This window comes from Hevea brasiliensis, chromosome 8 (assembly GCF_030052815.1).
Source record: "Hevea brasiliensis isolate MT/VB/25A 57/8 chromosome 8, ASM3005281v1, whole genome shotgun sequence".
Lineage (NCBI taxonomy): Eukaryota > Viridiplantae > Streptophyta > Magnoliopsida > Malpighiales > Euphorbiaceae > Hevea > Hevea brasiliensis.
The window spans coordinates 75,168,192-75,179,421 of record NC_079500.1 but is presented as its reverse complement, the minus strand read 5'-3'; positions in this window follow the sequence as shown (position 1 = coordinate 75,179,421).

The window sequence follows — 11,230 nt, the reverse complement described above, 5'->3', positions numbered from 1 at the left end:
CCTTACCCAATCTGTGATCTACTGGGCCCTCTGTCCAAATCTTCAGTACCTACGCGTTGCAAAAGCGACGCGCTAAGCATAAAGCTTAGTGGTGCCAATAATACAAGAAAATACAATATGTAAATAAAAATAACAATTTCCTTGCTATTGTGTTCATAAGAAATGAATAATTACTAACTTATTATGTAGTCGAGGGCTAATCATGTTTCATGATATTAACTTCTTCATGCATTTCGTTAATTATTTTCTTCATGATATTGAGCTTCTTTGTATATTTGTAATCATTCCTGATATTTAATTTTCGTATTTTCTTTAATAATTAGTTCAATCACAGTTATACTTTTCCATGCCCAAGTAACCTATACTGGACGACTGGACTGGATAACGGGTCGTTGGCACTGGACACCGCGGTGCCTCGGGCCGTCATACCATGGGACGCAGAACGTCAACCACCTATGCAGTCAGTATGGCTAAAAAGCCATGATATCACATAATTGGCCTAAAAGCCATGAATACGGGCATAAAAGCCATGAATACGGGCATAAAGCCATGAATACAGGCATAAAGCCTTTCGCAGTACTGCTAAAACAATACCCTATTGGCATGCCAACCTATCCAAACCAATCACATTAGGCCTACTAGGGCATTTTGCACTTTTAAGTTTCACAATTTTTGAATTTCAAGTTTTCATGTCACTATTCATTTCATTAGTCAACTAAAATATTGACTTTTGCATAAACCATAGGTACATTGGTTTTAGTACTCCCAACATACCACATTTTGTATTCAAAACTTGTTGGTTTTGGTCACTTTCTCAAAGCTTGGGTCTTTTTGGCAAAATTGCCAATTTTTGGTTTTGGTGTCACTATTCACCTCATTGGTCAACAAAAATGTTGACTTTTGGATAGAAAATAGGTGTATTGGTTTTAATATCCCAAACATACCACATTTTGTATTTAAAACTTGTTGGTATTGGTTGCCAATACCATTTCTAAGCTTAATGCTAATTGAACAAAATTTTCAGATTTGGTGCTTCATCTTTACTGTTCCATTTGTTTTTTTTACAGTGGGAATTTGAGGAAATGGTAAACATAAAAGTTGTTTCTTATTTTGTCTAGTTGAATTTCCTTTTTTGAATCACTCCATTTGGAGTTTTGTAGCTCAAGTTATGGCCAAAATAAGTTTACTGTTCACGTGCACTGTTCATGCTGCACTTTTGGGTTTTGGCAGATTTTGGTCCAAATTTGGTCAGAAATTTGATCAAGTTAAGTTCATAATTTGGCCTAACTTTCTTCATATGAAATGTTCTACTATGCCTTAGGTTTTCATCGGTTCAAGAATCGCATAAATCCGAGTTTTCTAGAGAGAGTTATAGCCATCCAAACATTACTGCTCAAATGAAAATTTTGGAAATCTCAGTACAGTAAACTTCATTTTGCTCAATGATTTGATTAGGTTAATGGCATAATTTTGATTGGTGTCCTTCATGAAAGTTGTTTGTCTATATCTTATCTTGTTGCTGTAAAAATTTCAGGTCAATTGACCATATCTACAGTGAGTTATGGCCAAATGAACAGTTACTGTTCATTTGGTCATTTCTGCAGGGGCTGTTTGCAGGGTATCCGGATTGGGGCCAAGTTTTGGTCCTCTTGCTTTGGTCTTTTGGGCATGGTTTCTTCAGCAACAATGTGCCATTATAAGCCTAGTTTCATGTCCAATTGGCCAAACACCAATTGGACCAACACAGCCCAAGTTATGGCAGTCCAAGTGGACTGAATTTTCAGTCCCTCTGCTGCTGTCCTAGGGCAGCCTACATCTTCACTTTGCAATCCTATTTTTCAGTCCAATTTGTGTTCAACTTACCTAAAATAGTCACTAATTGACCACTAAAATGTTCTCTAACAATTTCATAAGCCAAATCAATTTTCACTCCCCAAAACCCTAGCTTCACATTATGTTTTCTACAAATGCCTTAGTTAGCATACCAACTTATTATTCTTATGTTTATAAATTTCCAACATGATTCTAGTTCACTTCAAGCTCATCAAAAACACTCCCTCCTATTCCATAGCTAGGGCAGCCAAAATTCATGTACATATACACATGAGTTTTTGTCCATTTAGATTACAATTTCTTAGTAAGTCCAAGTCCCAAATCATGGAATTAAAGAGTTTTTGGGATATAGATGCACTAACCTTGAATAGGGTAGAATTTTCCCAAGTTAATCTTCACTTTCTTTCCCTTTCTAGGCTGCCAAACACTTCCCAAGAGGTAGAGACAAGTTTTTAGTGAAGGGACTTAGGGTTTTATAGTGCAAATTCATGGGAAAATGGAAGTAATTAAAGAAAACTTCCATGGAGGGTTATGGAGGAGAGGATCACGTTTTGAAGAAGAAGATGGCTGCTTGTTTTTGGTCTTCCTTGGTCTTTATTTATCTCTTTTATTAATTAGTCAAATTGTTAATTAATTGTGATTGGTTATGGCTTTTAAATGACATCATCAAGATGTCATAAATTGCTTTTTATTTCATTTTCCTTTTCTTTTATCCACTACTCATTTCTAATTTCATTTTTAGTAATGTTTATTCATATTTTATGTCATATTAATTATTTACTTAACTGGACAAGTCGGCCAAAAATCACCTCTGAAGGCGAAATGACCAAAATGCCCTCCGTTTGACTTAACGGGTCAAAATTGTCTGTACCGATTGTAAAATTTTTCTAAATATTTTCTTGGCATTCTAATGTCATAGGAACCTCAATGACCCTTCTCTGGAGTCCCAAAAATTATTTTATGAATTTTTCCCCGGGTCTAGGGCTCCTCGTTGCGAGAACCGCAACTTCCCTCTGGGTTACCCATCGCTTGGGCACCGGCTCATTTAACTTGGTTGTATTTTATTTCTAAAATTTTTCCTAAATTTTTCTTATTAATATTTGAGTAAATTTTTGGTTCTTGACTTTAGTTTAAATATTTTTCCGGACGTTCTAGCTGTCCGGACCGACACCGGTCACCGGAACAGTAGAATGTACGGAGTTGCTACCAGGAGGGTGTTACAAAAAACTAATGGCCATTGTGGGTAAAATTCTAGAGGGAAAGGAGACTGATTATGAGGTGAAAGCAGATGGGTGTCTGTACTACAGAGGAAGAGTGTGTGTACCAAATGATGGGGAACTGAAGACTAGTATTCTAAAAGAAGCACACACTAGTGTTTATGCTATGCACCTGGGAAGCACAAAAATGTATAATGACTTGAAGCCTCATTATTGGTGGCCTGGTATGAAGAGGGATATAGCTGACTATGTGACTAAGTGTTTGACATGTCAGCAAGTTAAAGCAGAACATCAAGTTCCATCAGGATTGCTACAGCCTATAAGCATACCTGAATGGAAATGGGACCGGGTCACTATGGATTTTGTTAGTGGTTTACCTCTCACCCAAAGGAAGCATGATGCAGTGTGGGTGATAATGGATAGATTGACAAAGACAGCACATTTTATGCCAGTTAGGACTGACTACTCATTAGAGAAGCTAGCAGAATTGTATATCAGTGAGATAGTTAGACTGCATGGAATCCCACTTTCCATCATATCTGACTGAGACCCAAGGTTTACATCGAGATTCTGGAAAAAGTTAGAAGAAGCCTTGGGCACACAATTCCGCTTTAGCACGGCTTTTCATCTGCAGACTGATGGATAGTCAAAACGAGTAATCCAGGTAAATCTAAGAACTAATTGAATTTTCGTAATTAATAAATTGAAATAACAGTAACAATGTGAATTACGTGATAGATCCTGGAGGATATGCTAAGGAGTTGTGTCTTTGAGTTTGAGGGGAGTTGGGATAGATACCGCCCACTGGCAGAATTTGCATATAACAATAGCTACCAAGCTAGCATTCAAATGGCTCCGTATGAAGCACTGTATGGGAGGAAATGTAGAACCCCAGTGTGTTGGACTGAATTGGGCGAAGATAAGCCGGTAGGACCAGACCTAGTGAAACAAACTGAGGAGAAAGTGAAGATAATCAAAGCTAACTTGAAGATTGCCTCAGATAGATAGAAATCTTATGCTGACTTAAAGAGAAAAGAGATAGAGTATGCAGTTGGCGATAAAGTGTTTCTCAAAGTCTCACCGTGGAAGAAAGTACTGAGGTTTGGAAGGAAGGGTAAGTTAAGCCCTAGGTTCATTGGCCCATATGAAGTCATTAAACATGTAGGACCAGTGGCCTATCAGCTAGCTTTACGACCAGAACTGGATAAAATTCACAATGTGTTCCATGTTTCCATGCTGAGAAGATATCGCTCAGACCCTTCACATGTCATTTCCATGGAAGAGATTGAAATCCAACTAGACTTGACATATACAGAAGAACCTGTACAGATCCTATCTCGGGAAGTGAAGAAACTGAGAAATAAACAAATTCCACTAGTAAAAGTGCTTTGGAGGCACCATAACACTGAAGAGGCAACTTGGGAAAGTGAAGAGATAATGAGGCAATAGTTTCCTCAACAATTTGCATCAGGTAAATTTCGAGGACGAAATTTTTATTAGAGGGGAAGAGTTGTAACATCCTCATTTTAGCTAGTCTGTATAGTCTGCTGTTCCAGTAACCAGTGTCGATCCGAACAGCTAGAACGTTCGAAAAAATATTTAAACTAAAGTGAGGAACTAAAAATTAACTCAAATAATTAATAAGAAAAAAAAATTTAGGAAAAATTATAAAATAATATTTGGGACTCCAGAGAAAGGCCATTGAGGTTCTTATAGCATTAGAATGCCAAGAAAATACTTAGAAAAATTTTTCGATCGGTACAAACAATTTTGACCCGTTAAGCCAAACGGAGGGCATTTTGGTCATTTCCTTTTCAGAAATGATTTTTGGGCCAACTTGTCCAGTTAAATAAATAATTTATATAACATAAAATATGAATAAATATTGTTAAAAATTTAATTGTAATTAAATAGAAAAGAAATGGAGAGAAAATGATAAAAAAAGGATTTATGACATCACCATGATGTCATTTAAATTCTCTCAACCAACCCAATGTTGACACATGGCATAAACATATATAAAAGAGACTAAATGGGATGGAAAAGGAAACAAAAATCAGACCACCTCTCTCTTTTTCTTCTTGGCGTCACCTCTCCTACCATAGCCCTCCATAGCCAAGCTTTACCCAAGCTTGATTTCTTGGGTTTTCATCCATTAAAACTTAAATTTCTCAACACAAAAACTTGCTCCTACACTTTGGTGATCCTTTTGCGAGCAAAAAGAAGATGAAAACAAGATTTTTAGCAAGTGGGAAAATCTCACTCCTTTGAGGTTAGTGACCTAACCATGAATTTTACTTTAAATTCATGATAAGGACTTTGAATGAGTGTAAATTACAAAGAAAAAAATTGTTGAATACCATTTGTATGTAAACCCTAGATTTTTAGTAGCCATGGTTAGGGTTTGATTGTGTTGAGTTTAATGAAATTAAAAGATTATCATGGCTGCCCATAATATGTATTTACTAAGTGGGTTGAAGAAATGCAATGAAAATGCATGAAGGGTAATGTGTGAGTTAAGGTTTGGGGTGGAAAAATGAGATTTTGACCATGTGATGATGAAAATAGGTTTTAATGGTCAATTAGTGACCATTTAGTTCTGTTTAAATAAAAAATGAAGTGTGTTGAGTGATGGGATTGGGATTGGTGTGGCTGCCATGAAAGTGACCTGCAGAATGGAGTGACTTGCAGAATTGGACTTGAGTCCAGCAGGTTTGGGCAGCCATAACTTGAATTGTAGAGGCTCAATTGGTGCAAGGCCAATTGGACATGAAACTAGACACATAATGGCACAACTTTGGTGAAGAAACCATGTCCATAAAACCAAACCAAGTAGATCAAAAGCTTTCCCTAATCCGAGTAAACTGCAGTCTGTTTCTGCAGAATGACCAAATGAACAGTGATTATTCATTTGGCCATAACTCAGCGTAGAATGGTCCAATTGACCTGAAATTTTACCAGCAATAAGCTGAGATATAGAACAAAAACTTTCATGAAGAAACCTAACCCAAATTATGACCAGAACCTATCCAAAAAGTGAGTTGCAATCACTGTTCATTGCACTGTAGATATGGTCAGTCCAGAAAAATTCCAATCCGGCCAGTTGTGGTTTCTAGACCATAACTTGAGCTACAAAACTCCAAATGGAGTGAATCAAAAAAGGAAATTCAACTAGACAAAATATGGAACAACTTTCATGTCGATCATTTTGCTAAATTCCCACTGCAAAAATGACAAATGGAATAGTAAAAATAAAGCATGAAAACTGAAAATTTTGCTCAATAGCATTAAGCTTAGAAATGATATGGGCAACCAATACCAACAAATTTTGAATGCAAAATGTGGTATGTTGGGAGTATTAAAACCAATATACCTATTGTCTATGCAAAAGTCAATATTTTTGTTGACTAATAAAGTGAATAGTAACATCAAAACTTGAAATTCAAAAATTGTAAAATTCAAAAGTGTAAAATGCTCTAGTATACCTAACAAGATTGGTTTGGATAGCTTGGCATGCCAATAGGGTTCTGTTAGCAGTACTGCATATGGCTTCAAGTCATTCTGTGTTTCATGGCTCCTATGCCATTCTGTGACAAAATAGCCTTTGGCTATGTTATTTCAATTGTTACACTTGGGTTTTAACCCCGATAATTATTACAGCTTATTAGCTATTCTGTTGCACACCGGGAGACACAATGTGACCGATGGTGTGATGGTCCAAGGTACTTAGTACCCAGTGCTAGTTTACCCATTTATCAAGTCCAGTCAATTAGTGAGGGTTACTCGGGCAATGTTAATGAACCTTACCAAAAATTTTAATTGTATAATAATACAAATAATATCATAAGTTAAGTCTACAAAAAAAAATATAAACACACATTCTGCATATTTGTTTTATCATATTTTATTCTATTTTATTTTATTTTATATTGTCACCACTAAGCAGAATTGCTTAGCGCGTCGCTTTTGCCACGTGCAGGTACTGGAGACCTAGCTGGGGAGCCCAGCAGACATCAGACGGGGTGAGCCTTCAGAGCTGCATCCAGGGTCCAAAGTCACCTCACATCTGCACTACATATGGTAGGACATTAGGACTATAGGTGGCCCTTTTGTATTTTTGCATTTTATATTAGTTTGGATTGTAACTATAAACTCCTGTAATTGTGTATTAATGTAAATATATGAAATTTCATATTATTGAGATTTTCTGCATAATGTATATTGATAAATGAAATGTTGAGAATCATTTGTGAATATGTTTCAAGTGATGAAGTGAACATAAAAGTTTTGAAAATTGTATTGTTATTTGAGATTGAGATTTTGAGATTGACTTGAATGTGTATAATGGAGTTTGGATTTGGAAATTATTTTAGAAGTGTTTTTAAACAGGTTCAGAAGAACTGTTTTTCCAATTTTCAGCCGGCACTCTGCCGGATTTTCTATAAAATTTGCGGATAAATTCAAATTTATCAAAATTGAAAATAAATGAATTAAAAAGGGATAAATTGTAATAGAAACATAAATTGGTGCTCCGGCACACTGAGTGGCATAACTTGCTCGGCTACACTGTAGACGGGTAAGAGGTGTCACAAGAATAATTTAATGGTTATTTATTTAAAATTTTCAATTTTTGCTATTTGGCCACCACACTTTCACTATTTACATAATGTATCTCTTTTTAATTTTTCATGACATTTTCAAAGTGTAATATCATTTATTTTTAACGGACATTTAGGTTAAAAGGCAACTCGGGATGTCAAATGACCACAATGCCCCTATTCGGGTTGCATTTCCAATTTTTTGGTAACACCGAGTTTTATCATTTTCTCGATTTCTTATTTTTCTTTCTACTAATTAATTAATTTTTCTTTGATATTTCTAATGAAATTTATACATTAATAAGTCTTTAATTATGTCTTGAAACTAAATTCCGACGATTCCCTGCAGTCCTGGGGTCAGCTATTGCCTGTGTCCTAACTTCCCCGTGCGGTCACCCATCGCTGCGGTGCTGGCTCGTTTAACTTAGTTTCATTTTATTGCCATTATTTTTCCTTTATTTTTCTTGTATTTTTCTTTCTTGTATTTCATTATTCTGTGTCTCCTTACTAACATTTAAATGTAGTTCTAGGCATCCTAGCTGTCCGGACAGACACTGGTCACCGGAACAGTAGAACGCACTACTGAACATAAGGGTGTTACAATTCTCCACCCCTTAAAATAAATTTCGTCTCGAAATTTTACTCAATAGTTATCTTACAATAGTCATACGTTTATTTTTTTTGTTTATGTGATCGTATAATATTCTATAATCTACTTCCTTTTGTACTAAACTATAACCCTTCGATATTCAAACTTTTGAGTTTTAAATCCCTAAGCAGGATTTCCAAACTCATTTCCAACCATAAAATTTTGTCCTGACATAACTATACCAATACATATGCCGTTGGCAACTATTCTCATCTTGGTGTACTATCGAGTAGTACGTAGCTCTACACAATAATCTCAAGTCAATACTATAATCTGTAGCTTACAGTATAAACATCAAGAACATTGCATAGTTACTACGATACACTCCCATAGATCAAACTTTCCTATCTTTTATCCTTTTCGAATTCACTAATATCCGAAACTTATTCTGATTACAATATCTATTGACAATTACTAACTGTAACATCTTTGTCCTCATCTAAAGCAATTCCATTACTGTAACTTACTTTTACATAACTAATTTTTTTTTTTTATACGAGGGACAGCAGGAAGGTAAACAATGCTGGCACTAACATAAAAGTATGCAGACCCCGGGTCAAACAATACATATATATATCTTAGTTAAAAATTGAGAAAGTACCAGCAACAATTTCAGAAGTCTTAGCCTTTTCCCTCTGCCGTATAGTGTACATTCTAGCTGAAGCATCACCTTGTTCTAGCTGATTCACAGTACTCTGACTTCCAGGTGTACTACCCCTACCTTTACCTCTGCCTTTACTAACTGATGGTGAACTCCTTGGGGTAAAAACTTGGGTTGATCCCTCTGGTGTAGTAAATGATCTAGAACGGCATGGATTTATACAATCCCTAGCAAAATGACCAGTCTCTCCACAATTAAAACATGCTCCTATAGCTCTATAACATACCCCACTATGTGATTTACCACAAGTTTCACAAAGTCGATTCGACAGCGCATTTCTGGGTCTTTGCTGAGCTTGCTGATCCGATCGAGGTGGTTTCTGTCCAGAAGATCTATCTCTACCCAATTCGCATGAGCTAGATCCTCCAAAGTGCTTTCTCTTTTTTGACCCACTATCAGGAACTTGATCAGTAGTCTTTCTAGTTTTCTCTTTTTCTGTTGTACCCTTTTTAACTGTATCTTCATTCTCAATTCTTCCCAGTTCCAGTGCTTGCGATATTAGCTCTGAGAAGTTCTGGTGTTGAAACCCCACAACTTGCATTCTTAGACTAGGCCTTAACCAGGTCTCAAAACGTTTACACCTGTCTCTAGGAGTAATAAGCAGGCTTCCTGCATAATGACTCTATCGAGAGAAGTTTCCCTCATATTCTGTCACTGTTCTGCCTCCTTGCTTTAGACTTAAGAACTCCTGTAGCTTCTGGTCCACATAGGCATCTGGGACATATTTTTGTCTGAATTCTCTGAGAAAGTCGCTCCATGTCAGCATTGGGGGTTCTACCAAACTGTGGGGAATAGTTTTCCACCAGTCATATGCATCTCCCTGTAGAAGTGAGACTGAGTATTCAAATTTTAGCTCATAAGTGCAGTTCAGCTTCCTAAAAACTCTTTTCATCCTTTCCAACCATTGTTCTAACTTTAGCGGATCCACTGTCCCCTTGAACTCAGTAGCCCCATATTTAATCAACTTGTCATACTGTGGTTGAACCACTGGTGTCTGCAGTGGGGCTTCAGTAGGCATGTTACCAGCCATCTGTTAGAACATCGCACCCATTTGCTGAGCAAATTGAGTAGGGAACTGTGGTACTGAGGGGTTGGTGTAGCTGATCCACTCACATTTTGAAGGGCTGGGGCATCCTCTTGTACCTCAGCTGTGACACCCCTTACCCGTGTACAGTATACCCGAGTAAGCAATGTCACACGGTGTACCGGCACACTCTAATATGCCTTATTTAATTTTTATCATGCTTTTGAATATAATTTGTGAAATATAATTTATTTAAGCTATTTATCGAAATTGTCATATATTTGAGGTTCCGAAAATTTTAAAGAAAATCTGGCAGAGTACCGGCTAAAAATGGAGAAAACAGTTCTTCGGAACCTGTTAAAAACACTTCCAATATTTGTATTCAATCATCTCAAACTCCAATATCCAAAATCTCAACAATTTTCAATTTCGGTTCTCAACAACCTTTTCATTTCTCAAACATCCATTTCTCATAATGCTCATATACAACAATAAATAAATGCTCAAATTTTGCATTCATAACCATAACTTTCATTATTTACATGAACATCAAAATACATTACATAAGTTCAAATACATATGAGGAAGTAAAAATTAGCTACAAAATATCAAAATGACGCCTAGTGTCCTACCAATGCAATCGCAGTTAAGGTGACACGGACATCGCAGTAATCGCAGGATGGACTCACCCAGTCTGCGGTCTACTGGGCTCATGATCTGTATCTCCAGAACCTATGCGTGGCAAAAGCAACGCGCTAAGCAATAATGCTTAGTGGTGCAATAATAAAATAAAGGAAATAGCAAGAAATAAATATGTAATGAATGTATATGTTATATTTGTTTGGTATTTGTATATCATTTACTTTGTCCACTTTTATTCATTTGGTTGCCCCCAGTAACCTACACTAGACGATCGGATCGATAACGGGTAACCGCACCGGGTATCAAGTACTCGGCCGTCACACCATCGGTCACATATGCATCTCCGGCAGTGCAAATGTAACAACAAGTCAGAACAATATCGTGCACAAGGCCAAGTCTCAATGCAAGGTCGAATGGCTAAAAGCCATAAAATCACGGAATGGCATATTGCCATGTGCGATCGCTAATCGAACCCTATTGGCATGCCAAACTATCCAAACCAATCTTGTTAGGTATACTAGGGCATTTGAAACTTTTAAATTCTTCAATTTGTGAATTTCAAGTTTTGGTGTTACTATTCACCTCATTGGTCAACAAAAATGTTGA